At 43.4% G+C, this 11,882-nt stretch overlaps 1 non-coding gene across 1 annotated transcript; it reads right to left on the reverse strand.

Annotated features, from left to right (window-relative positions):
* Positions 1–6,579: 6,579 nt before the first annotated feature.
* trnag-ucc (transfer RNA glycine (anticodon UCC)) lies at positions 6,580–6,651 on the reverse strand. The gene has a single exon. It is a non-coding gene; the product is annotated as a tRNA-Gly (tRNA).
* Between the last annotated feature and the right edge of the window lie 5,231 nt (positions 6,652–11,882).

An 11,882-nucleotide genomic window follows, 5' to 3' on the forward strand; every position in this document is an offset into this window, starting at 1 on the left:
AGCGAGTTTAAAGTTCAGCCAGCTATGTTTCCAGAGCAGCATGTCCAGCATCTCAAACCTGCTCCCTGTCAGGTTAACTTGAAGTTAGATGGCTAACAATCTGACTGTATTTCATCTGCCCAGTTAAATGACAGCTGACTGTGTCCCCCAACAATGACGGCGCCGTTCCTAACAGATCCAGTAGTGATCCAGACCCAGTAGCTTTTCTGCGAGGAATAATTCATAGAGATTATAGATTTAAATTATACAGATTATTTATTTGAGCGTTACAGGTTCGGTCGGAAAGGAATGATTTACGTAGCCGATTAATTAGGACCGCACATCAGTCATTCCGCCCTGGGCCGGCCCTGACCAATTTGATGCCCTAGGCAAGATTTTAGCTGGTCCCCTTGCATCGCAGCCAATTCCACCACCGATCATTGTGTTCATACACTCACACAGAAACTGCATAGCTTCATGTCTTAGATTTTCTTTATGTTTGAAACAAGAAAAAAACACACAAAATAAAAACAGTATGCAAGAAACAAGTGACAAAACGAATTATGAATACAATATAAATAAGTATTGCACGAAAAAACTATATTACCGACACCATAGTGCAAGATGCATAATGTAGCAGTGTTCTACAGCCTTACCGCCTTGCCTTTCTTGCAGCAAACAAGTGACATAAAACGAATTATAAATAAGTGGATGTTTCCTGCAGCACACTTGAAAGAAAAGGTATATTTCTCAGAATTATGTTATAGGTAATGGAGGTTGATGAAAGAGTTAAATAGCTGATCGATCAAAAGGTGTGATCGTTGTGGGGCATCGGTAAGAATGCACAATTCTCATTCATTCCAAACAGTGTCCCTTTACTGCATCACTAGCAATGGGCGTTAGCCTATTTTGGTATTTGTTTTGTGTGTTTTTTATTGCTTTTTGTTTTGTTTTATTAATTCACTTTAAACCTCTTATATTATCACATTATTCCCATTAAAATCACGTTTGTTTACTTTGAATGTCCCGCCCCACTTCACGGAAATGCACGAGTTTTATTTACGATTGATTGATTTAAATATACACATGGCTAATCACGCATTCATGAGAGTACCCGCTTATTCGCCAGGTTCTACGAAATTCAATAATTGACCATGAGGAGCACCTGTTAGGCTGGAGATAAAATGCTCCCGGGGTGGAGCTGGGGGGGACGGGATTGCAGAGCAACGGGAACGAAACGTGGAGCCAAAGGCGAACGAAGGACTTGATGGACAAGTAACGGAAAGGGCTAAGAGACCCAGAGGAGAGCTGAGGCGACCTCTGCAACGCTAGCGAGAGTATCCAGAGAAGGGATAGCGTACTGGCTTTTTGAACTACAGTGGTGTTTCAAAGGATAACAACGAGCAACCTGTTTTTTTTTTTTTTCAACTCGGCCATTGTTTTCTTGGACTGTACATGGACATTGTAATTTCTTTGTATTGCCAAACCCGGACCAGAGCAGAAGCTGAATTTTTGTCGGAGCCCCTCATTACTTTTTACTAGGACACGTGGACTATTGCCTGCCCCATTCCAGCTCCTGGTGCTGCCGGAGGAGACCAACAGAACCCTCCACGAATGCATTTTTTAGTTTGAACTTTTTTGTCTTTTTAACATAAAGAGGAAGTCTGATGGATTTTATATTAGAGATTTGTAATCCAGTTAATTGTATACCTGTCTTGTGTGGTCTGTGGTGTGCTCCTGGCTTGAGATTCCCCAATTTAAATAACCTAAATCGAAGGGAGAATTGAGAGGTAGTAAATGCAAAATGGGCATATTTGGGCAATCGACAACCTCCCAATGGGTCCTAGCGGCTGTAGACAACCGCTAGGTGGTGTAGTCGTGCTTCCATAAGTTTTACCCCCCAGTGGTACTGTATAACTTCCACTCTGTGACACATCCTAGATTTTAATAGCGACAAGATGTGAAGTCATAGTGAAGAGCTTGGGAAGGTGCGGTCACGCCTGCTTCATCAATGACGGGAGCTTTGGGGAGACGGGAGGCAGTCACATTACCTTCCTGAGAGCAGTAACTGCCGAACCAACACACATTACTTGTGTGTGCCAAATACTTCTGTTTTATTAGTACCTAATTTTTCAGCACCAGTATTTAACTTTTCAGATTGTTGGAAAAAAACTGTACAGGTATTCCCTGCTAACACACAACATTGCCAATAACATTGTAGCAATATAATTTATATTGCTACAGCATTGAGGCAATGTGCTAGCAGGGTTGTTGTACTTTGGAATCGGTTCATGCTTCACGATTGGTTAATTGCCTATTTTTTTTTTTGCCTTCATAAACAATTCGTGTATCGACTTTGCTCCCTTTTTCTTGGGATTGTGCGTCTTGTAGGCAGTCCATAGGTTGTCCCTATATTAATTTATTCATGAAATTCCAACCGAAATAGCGACAGTTCTACAGCTATTTCAAACCAGAAGTTTGAATCGCTCCTGATTTCAGGAAAAGGTGTAAATAAAGAACTGTCTCGTTCTGTCCGTCCCTCCCCTCCTCAGCCTTGGACCTCTTCTGTTCTCTGCTCAACCAGTCTGCGCACCACTGAGCACAAGTGGAAGAGATCCAAACTCCCAGCTACCCTCGCACTCTACCACTCTCTACTGCCCACATTCCCCTCCTCGCTCACCTCAGTCTTACTTCCAGTCATTCTTTGAATCCACTGTCCACAACCCCCGCAAGCTTTACTCCACCTTCTCTCTCTTCTCCCCCCTCCTCCCTCATCTCATCTCACCTCATCATTTTGCCTCATTCTTCTACAAGATCACAGACATCCACAAGCTCTTCAACAGTCTCCTCTCCACTCCCACCCTGCCCAAGTCTCCCACCGATCAAGCTTCCATTTCTTCATTCTCTCCTCTCTCAGACTCTGAACTTTCCTCTCTCCTCCTAGGTCACAAACCCATAATATGTCCCCTGGACCCTCTCTCTACTCGCCTCCTGCAAGCGTCTGCTCCATTTCAACTCCCCTTCTTCTCCTCCCTCCTCAACTCCTCACTCCTCTCTGGCTGTTTCCCCTCTTGCATTTAAACAAGCTGCGGTCATCCCACTCCTCAAGAAACCTACCCTTGACCCCACCTCTCCTCAGAGGCACCTGTCTCTGCCCTGTCGCCCTACTCCCCTTCCTCTCAAAGACCCTCGAGCGTGCGGTCCACTGTCAGCTCTCTGCATTCCTTTCCCATCTCTCACTTCTTGATCCTCTGCAATCCGCCTTCCAAACACCGCTCACACCACTGAGACTGCTGTCCTGGCAGTCACTGACTCCCTCAACTGTGCTCGGGCAGCCTCCCTCTCCTCAATCCTCATCCTCCTTGGTCTCTCCGCAACATTTGACACCGTCGATCACTCCATCCTCCTCTCCTGCCTCGCTGACCTTGGAATCTCTGGGACTGCTCTCACTTGTTTCTCCTCCTACCTCAACGACCGGACCTATCAAGTGGCGAGCTTCCTCATCCACCCCTCAACCTCTCCTCACAGGCATAACCCCCGGGTTTAGCTATCCTCCCGATGGGTCACACTTCGGTAACTACCTTTTTTACTTTCATGGGGCCCTGAAATCCTCGCTGCGCCCCTGGTCATGAAAGCTGTAATGTCTGGTATCAAAATACATTACTGGCTTTCGGCTTACACACGTCATTTCAACCCACTTGCTCAAGCAGACCGAGTAAACGTTTACTCGAGGTATACGGTCACACAGAAGGAGCATCCCAAGAACACCAGTAAATGGCGTAGAAATTTTGAAAACACGCACAATTTTCCACGATCTAAGCCCACAGTTTACGTGCAAATTCTAATGTCTGAGATGATGGTATCCATGTAACATTCCGGAAATGGACGCATTTTAAAAGTGCAAGGTAACGGTCTGGTCCATTTATTGTGGGTTTCAAGGTAAAGTACATTGCTGATGGACGTTTCATGGTTAATGCAGATCAGTGGTTTCCTTTATCATTATGCTCTCTAAATTGTTGTGGGTCTGTTGTACACTGTTCAGTTTTGTACATCGTGTTTTAATCCTAACTTGATAAAACACTTCGATTCATGGCTTTGTAGCCCCACCAGTGACGTAAAAAACCACTCGGTAAGATCATTAAAACAAAGTATTAAACAAGGCGCAATGCACAAGACAGTCCTTTGCCCTGTGCAGGGCTGCGGGTAAACAACTCGTCTCTAGTGCAATAAACTAAGACCATGTAAACCCGAGAGGGAGAGGGGCATTTAATCTGTGACTCGAGCATATTGTCTCCAGTGAGGTCAATACACGCGTCAGGGATATGTATGCTAAATGTAATGTAAATATGATGGATATAATGTATATTGTGGTGGAGTTTATAAAGATAATGTCAGGGGAACTTTAGTGATGTTCTGTGTTTTCTAAATTCCAAGCAGTGGGACTTTAAGTCATAACTTTGTGAGGAATTTACATGTCTTTATAAATTATATATCATTATAAAGTAATAATCCAGCTCACTTTGCTAGCTAGCCTACTGCCAGTTGCCATCCAAATGATGATAATGATCAGCTAGTAGTTAAGTACTGCAGTAGTTTGCCAGTTGTCAGCTAATGATTTTTGATAGTATTGTATTATTTAAATTCAGTTTTTTGTGCACTACAGTATTTTCAATATTGAGTATTTTTGGTGTGGATGTTATTTTACCTAAACAGTTTATTAGTTATTGCTCTGATTTCAATATGCATAGTGCACTATTTACATTTGTATTGATTATTACATCAATTTCTTCAACAAGTACGGTGTATGTTAAAGTGCAATACATGTTCTGTGATGTGCATTATTTAAATGTTTGTGTTTATTTTAGTTTTAACTAAACATTCTCTATACGCCATAAACATGGGCACCACTAAAATGTTTTTCATCGAGAGGGGGGATGGTTCTGGGGCTACTATCAAATCTCGCATATGGCCCCCAAATGGCTAGGGCCGGCTCTGGACATCACACATTACATAGGATGGGACTGACGTTGGATGCGACTTTTCGTGACTTAAATCAAGTAACAAGTTACTAGTACACACATAGCCTCTAAGTGTACTGAGTAATGATACTCTCTCTTTCGTTCATTCGTTCCTTAGTATAATTACCTTTAGTAGTAGTAGTACTGGCCACTACTCGGAAGGTAGCGATGCGCACCAGCTTTCTCATGGTTTTGTGTTTTAGATAATGGTTCAATACGGACTCAATCCCCTTTCATGGACATGGCAGGGAACTTGCAGTTAGAACTAAGGAGTCTAATAAGACTTGGTGGTACGCAGAACTGAAGTGCCAAGTGACAGGCTATCACTTTCATTGCACACCGCATTGTCTTCTCGCAGGGAGCGAATTGGGGAAATGTTGGATTTACGGCATCATGTAGAAAGACTGAATGGTTTAGTTACAGAAAAAGATAAAAAAAAGATAGTGACCTTTCTTACTAGCTGAACTAACCTGCATAAAATTAAGAAGATACAGACATTTTCATGCAATTATTTCAAGTTACAGTCTGCTGCTCAGACACAGTTTGGCGCACAGATGCAACTATCATCAACTCAATTATAAACATATATCTAGAGAGACAGAGAGACAGACATGGACTACGTATCGTGCACATTGTATGAAATCATGCTGGTATATGTAGGCTTGTAGATGATTGTTAAGAGGCCTATTTGGAAACATACGAAATGAGATATTACCATAATGAAGTCATGATACATGAAGGAAATGTTTTTCATGTTGGCAAAAGTACCCTGTCAAAATGAAAATGAATGAGAGAAGACTAAAACAAAGGGCTCGTCCGGGATTTGAACCCTTTGAATCATACCCCTAGACCAACGAGCCACATAGCACAGGTTTCTGTGAAAACTAGTTAACATCGGTGCCACGTAGAGAGTTGTGCGCTCCTCTATTTGAACACTTTCTCCTTCAAACATTGCATGAGTGTCTGACTGCCGCCATCTAGCGGTGCTGACTGACCGATGGCTCGGGTATCTTGGATGTTGTTAAATGACATAACTGTCCGCCCAAGACACTGATGACCAAGGGTCATAGTTTTCCCTTGTAATAATAACAACAATAGTAATTGGAGTGAATGGAAGTGGCATTTCTATTTCTCCTTACTTTAGCCGTCATCGTCGCCAACATTGTTGTTGGTGAGCATGGAGAGGAGTGTATTAGCTTTTAAAGTATATTCAAGCAATGAACACGTCAAATAAATGTAATACCGAATACTTTTGCACGCAAGTGCACATGTATGTTACAGCGCTTCTGGGAGCACGGCCCACGTCAAGCAAGAGGGCGCAGTAAAGGTCTGCGAGTCAAGTGTGATGTGGGTATCCTGCAGCAGGCAGAGGAACCTTTGTTTTTCTACAGACGAAGCTGGTGCTGTGGGATACTAGTGTAAGGCCATTTATTCGTCATCTGTTCATGCGCAACGGTTCACCAGAAGTGTGTTAGTGAAAACAGCGGTAAGTGCAGGCTTAGTAGGGTCGCAATAGCTTGAATGGTGTCGAACTCCCCCGAAGCATCACAAGTGTGATGGCGGAAGCCTAGAAAGAAAACGTTGCGTTGGCCGGGAATCGAACCCGGGTCAACTGCTTGGAAGGCAGCTATGCTCACCACTATACCACCAACGCCCGGAAAGTCTCTCATTCCATGACTTTTGATGCATTTCAGATCATTCATCTGACTAGATACATGCGAATAATCACAGCCTACAGTGTAAAGCTTCTGATTGAGTGTGCTAAGTAACTTGCTAAATTCACTAACAAACAGTCGCTGCTCTTACTACAAAACAGGTGCAAGATATATCATTCTTAGCTAAACAAACCACGTAAACAATCAATGTAACTCTTAACTAAACTAGGAAACGCGAGAGAAAAAGGCGATACTTAGCTGCGGCGACTTGAGCGACTTCTCAGCTGGCTTGCCCGAGTGTCCAGATGCATATGTGGAAATACTTCTATACAAACCATGAACATAGATTCTCGATAGATGAATACTGTTTATTTAAAGGTCAGTTTTTATTTAGCGCATAGTTTATTGAATTTACCCCCCGAGGTGGAACACGGACAAACAAAAATCAAACCTGCTCAGTGTCAGGTTAACTTGAAGTTAGATGGCTAAATAAATTATACAGATTATTTATTTGAGCGTTACAGGTTCGGTCGGAAAGGAATGATTTACGTAGCCGATTAATTAGGACCGCACATCAGTAGATAGTAGGGTTTTTTGGGCGCGGCCTATTTTGTTATGACGTATGCCCTAAGCTTATTAATATTCCTACGTCATAATTGGGGGGCGTGATTTTAGAGTTATTTCCTTAATTATTCCTACGTCATATCCGTCAGAAAGTGTACACCCCTAAAACCCTGAACAACAAGGCCACCCATAAAGACCCCCCCCCCCCTCTGAAGGCAACGCCCCGAAACTCTCCTCTCTATTTAAGACCCCGCGCTGCTTTTAGGCAATACCTCTTTAATTCTCAGCATCTGAAACATCCCGCTTCTTCAACATGTCCAGCGACATCAACATGAAACCCCGCAAGAAACAATCCCGGGCAAGGGTTCCTGTACTCACCAATTTGAAGATTGAACGCTCCTGGGTGTTGTTCTGGGGGGGTCGACGGGGTTACCGCTTTAAAAGGGATCCCAGCTATGTTGGAGTGGAGCTTTTTGCTTTGGGAGAGAAGGAGGGTACGTTGGAACCTTTTGAGACGGTGATTGAATACTCTTTTGAGGACTGGTTGAAGGTGATGGCATGGAGAGACCTGGGGCTTGTGGATAAGACTCTAGAAGGCTTGCAAGAGGGTCCAAGAGAAGGCGAAACGGAGTCTCCGACTCAGAGTTTTGAAAGGTGTGAATGGGAAAGCTTGCAGAACTACGGTACAGTGGTGAAGAGTCTATCTCTAACTACTGATCGTAAGGTTTTGTTTAGCAGTACCCTGATTACAAACCCTATTGAAGGGGTTGTGGAGGATCCAGAAAAACAGGTTACTGAAATTATGTTTGACGCCGTGGACTGGCCGTTCTTGAAAGAGGTCATAAACTGTATAAATGATGGTTTTGACATCTTGACCAAATGTTCACAACTGGATTCTGTTAGAAGTTGAATATGCTGGATTATGGATTATATATCCCCCTTGAATGACGACGACGATGATAAAACAGACGACCTGTGGGGGGTTGGAGGGGGGTCTGACGGCTCAGGGTCTACTCTCTTCTAAGAGGGCGGTGTGTCGTGACGTAGTGAAGAGATAGGATAAAAGGCGCAACAATTCATTCATGGTTTAAAATTAAAGAGAATGTCTTACCCGAAAGCTGCGGACGTCGACAGGCTCTACAGGCCTCTTCAAACCCGGGATCACCCCTGGTTCTATTCCCCAGATTTTGTATACACTCCGGAACCCTCTGACTGCGGTTACCCTCCAAGACCTCAGACCCCGGTCCCTCAGGACGAAACAACATGCGGAGCGATGGATGTCCAAATGAGTCTCGGGGATCCCCAGCCTCTGGAGCTCATGGAGGGCCTCGATTTTGCCGAACTGTCTACCGTCTGTGCGTCTCAGGAGGGGGTCAGTCCAATGGATGTAGAAACACCCCACAAACCACCAGGCGACCCAATGAGCATCGGACTGTCTCGGGGGCGTGATGAAGACGCAGGATTTATGCCCGGGGTAGGTGTCCAAGTAAGCAGAGTGGTTAAAAGCACCCTGGTGTATATTCTGAGTGCTCTCATCGACCGAGCTCTGAAAGAAGTCTGTCGGGGGTGTGAAGTGAATCACCCCAGTCAGTTGAGACACAGTTGTTTGTTTGAACCAGACCGTTACTATTTCCTGTTCTATTTCAACGTGTTTTACAGAAGACTGAACAAACCGTGGCTGAAACCGGCACTAATCAAGGCTCTGTCTTACTCCCACATACATGTCACTGCTGGACAAGTCCAGAAAATCATAGATGAGATTTTGCTGGAGCTGAAAAAGGAGCCGTTTATAATAGAGAAACTTGGGCAGCTGCTCAATGACCTGGATGAGCCAAGTAGAAAAACCGCTGGCAAGCTAAAAGCTTATTTCTTCCGTAAAGAAGTTAAAGCTGGGGGCAGCGACGAAGAATTCGACATCTACGCCACTGATTCAGACTCTGACCTGAACTAAGGGACTTTGAACATGGGGAATGTTCTGGACTGCTGCTGCAACTGGTTCTGTCATCAACACTCTGCAGCTAACCTGAGAGCGCTATTACACCATGTGCTTGACAGAAAAGTAGCCAACGCGAGCCTTTTCTCTACAGATTTAACCATCGATGAGGATCAACTTTCAAACCTGGAAAAGTTAATGGTTGCTGTAACAAAGACCGGGGGGTATGAACACTGGGATGAAGCGCTCAAGGGGGCCAAGAATGATATTAGGCCATTTCATCAACATCTGTATGACCTTTTACTGAGCATGTTTAATACCCCTCTGTTTACTTTTAAAATAGGTCATATTGTTGTTTTATTTACATATGTAACTGAGGTGTGTGCCTACAAGATAAAGAAACAGGTATTTGTTGATATAGATCAAGTAACCAATCATCTGATTTCTTTTTGTCTGGACCGTAGAAAAAATTGTTGTGTATGTTATACTTTTCTCAAATGTCTAAAAAGGGGTATCTGCTCTCCTGAAGTTGAATAAAAAACCTTGTATAAAAACTTTGCGCATAGTGTGGGTCTGTGTGTTTATTTGGCAGAATGACTCGGCAAGCTCCCCAAATGCATGAACTATACTACAACCCAGCCACGATTGGGGGTTTGGCGGGTAAGAAGGGTTTTCAAAGGGGACTCGCTGAGGCCGGTGTGAAGGTTAATGATGTGGTTGTTTCAGAATGGTTACGGGAACAAGACGCCTATACCTTACATAAACCTCTCAGGATTAACTTTAAAAGAAACCGTGTATATGCAACTGACATAGACTCACAATGGCAAATGGATCTAGTCGATATGTCAAATTTATCAAAACATAACAATGGTCACAAATTTATATTGATGTGTATCGATGTGTTATCAAAATATGCCTGGGCTCGCATTCTACATAATAAAACATGTCGGGCGGTGACAAGGGCCTTTGAGGATATATTGTCCCAGGGACGATGTCCTAAAAAACTGCAGACTGATAAAGGAAAAGAGTTTCTCAACAGAGAATTTCAGAATCTACTGAAGAGACACAAAATACATCATTTCACCACCGGTAATGAGCTTAAGGCATCGGTGGTGGAGAGGTTTAACCGCACCATAAAGACCAAAATGTGGAGATATTTTACAGCGGTCAACACGTTCAAGTATTTTGATAAAGTTCAGGATTTTATCGATGCTTACAACCAAGGGTATCACGCCAGTATTAAAATGAAGCCTATAGATGTTGATCAAAGTAATTCTTTTAAGGTCTATAAAAAATTATACGGCCCATTTATTAAGAAGGGGAAAACTACTTATAAGTTCAACATCGGCGATGTGGTTCGCGTTTCAAAGCTAAGGAGTACTTTTGCCAAAGATTATGAACAAACATTTTCTGACGAATATTTTACAGTTACCGAACAGGTGGCTAGAGACCCCCCCGTGTACCGGTTAAAAGACTATGACGGGGAGGATATAGAAGGAACGTTTTACGAAGCCGAGTTACAAAAAATTATTGTGGGTAAAGACATTGTATACAGAGTTGAAAAGATATTAGCTGAGAAAACCCAGAACCGGAAAAAATATGTGTTGGTGAAATGGCTTGGATGGCCTGAAAAGTTCAATAGTTGGGTCCCTGAACAACAGGTTTGTGATATTCAAGCCTTATAACAACATGCCCGCCGGTGTGAGGGGGTCATTACATTCGATACTCAAGATGGAATCAGGAGGCTTCTACGTGACTCTACCCAGTAACGCCTCTCTCGATATATACCCTAAAAATGAAATATCCAGTTACACGGTACAATTTGGAAAATCTATAGATCTAAGGGGGTCGTGGGAAGTGGGGTTGGCGGAAATACAGTATCCTTACACTTGGGCTGTTTTACAAGATAAGGATGCCACCTTCGCCATTTTTGACGATGTTAAAAAGAGTCAATGGACATTCACGATGCAAGGAGGTTATTATGACAATGTGGATACAATATTAGATGAGATGCATAAACAGTTCTCAGAAGGCACCCCCAACATCAAGCTATATTACAACCCTATTAAAAACAGAGTGTACAAGGTGTCAAAACCTGGTATTAGCATTCAAACCAAAGGACAACTGGGGCGTATATTAGGGTTCTATTCTGACACAGAGAGCAGGTTCTCAGAAGTGGTGGCCCCCTTCCCGGCTGACATCAGGGGCGGCTTTTACACTCTTTATGTGTATACGGATATCATAACACACCAGAGGGTCGGGGATAGCTATGTCCCCCTTTTGAGAAATGTACTTATTAAAGGTAAAAGCAATGACATGGTCACAATTACTTATGACAAGCCACACTACGTACCAGTCTCAAAGACCCACTTTGACAACATCACGATCGAAGTAAAATCGGATCAGAATATCAACGTACCCTTCCGCTTCGGTAAAGTTATTGTCAAACTACATTTTCGACCCCTGAAACAGTGTGTACATTATTAAAATGGCTACCTCGAGGGGTTATGTAGATCCTAGCGCCTATGTGGATTATTACAAGATGCAAGCCGGGAACGGCTTGCCCGGTTTTGTAGGAGCCCCCACAATGTATGGAGCCGGTCTAGGAGGACTCTTTCGTGGTCTCTTTAGAATGGCCGTACCCCTGCTTAAGAGAGGCTTTGCTATAGCCAGACCCCACTTGAAATCAGCGGCTAAAAATATTGTTAGTGACGTGTTCACCAATGTTATGAA

Source organism: Amia ocellicauda, chromosome 19, assembly GCF_036373705.1.
Source record: "Amia ocellicauda isolate fAmiCal2 chromosome 19, fAmiCal2.hap1, whole genome shotgun sequence".
Taxonomy (NCBI): Eukaryota; Metazoa; Chordata; class Actinopteri; order Amiiformes; family Amiidae; genus Amia; species Amia ocellicauda.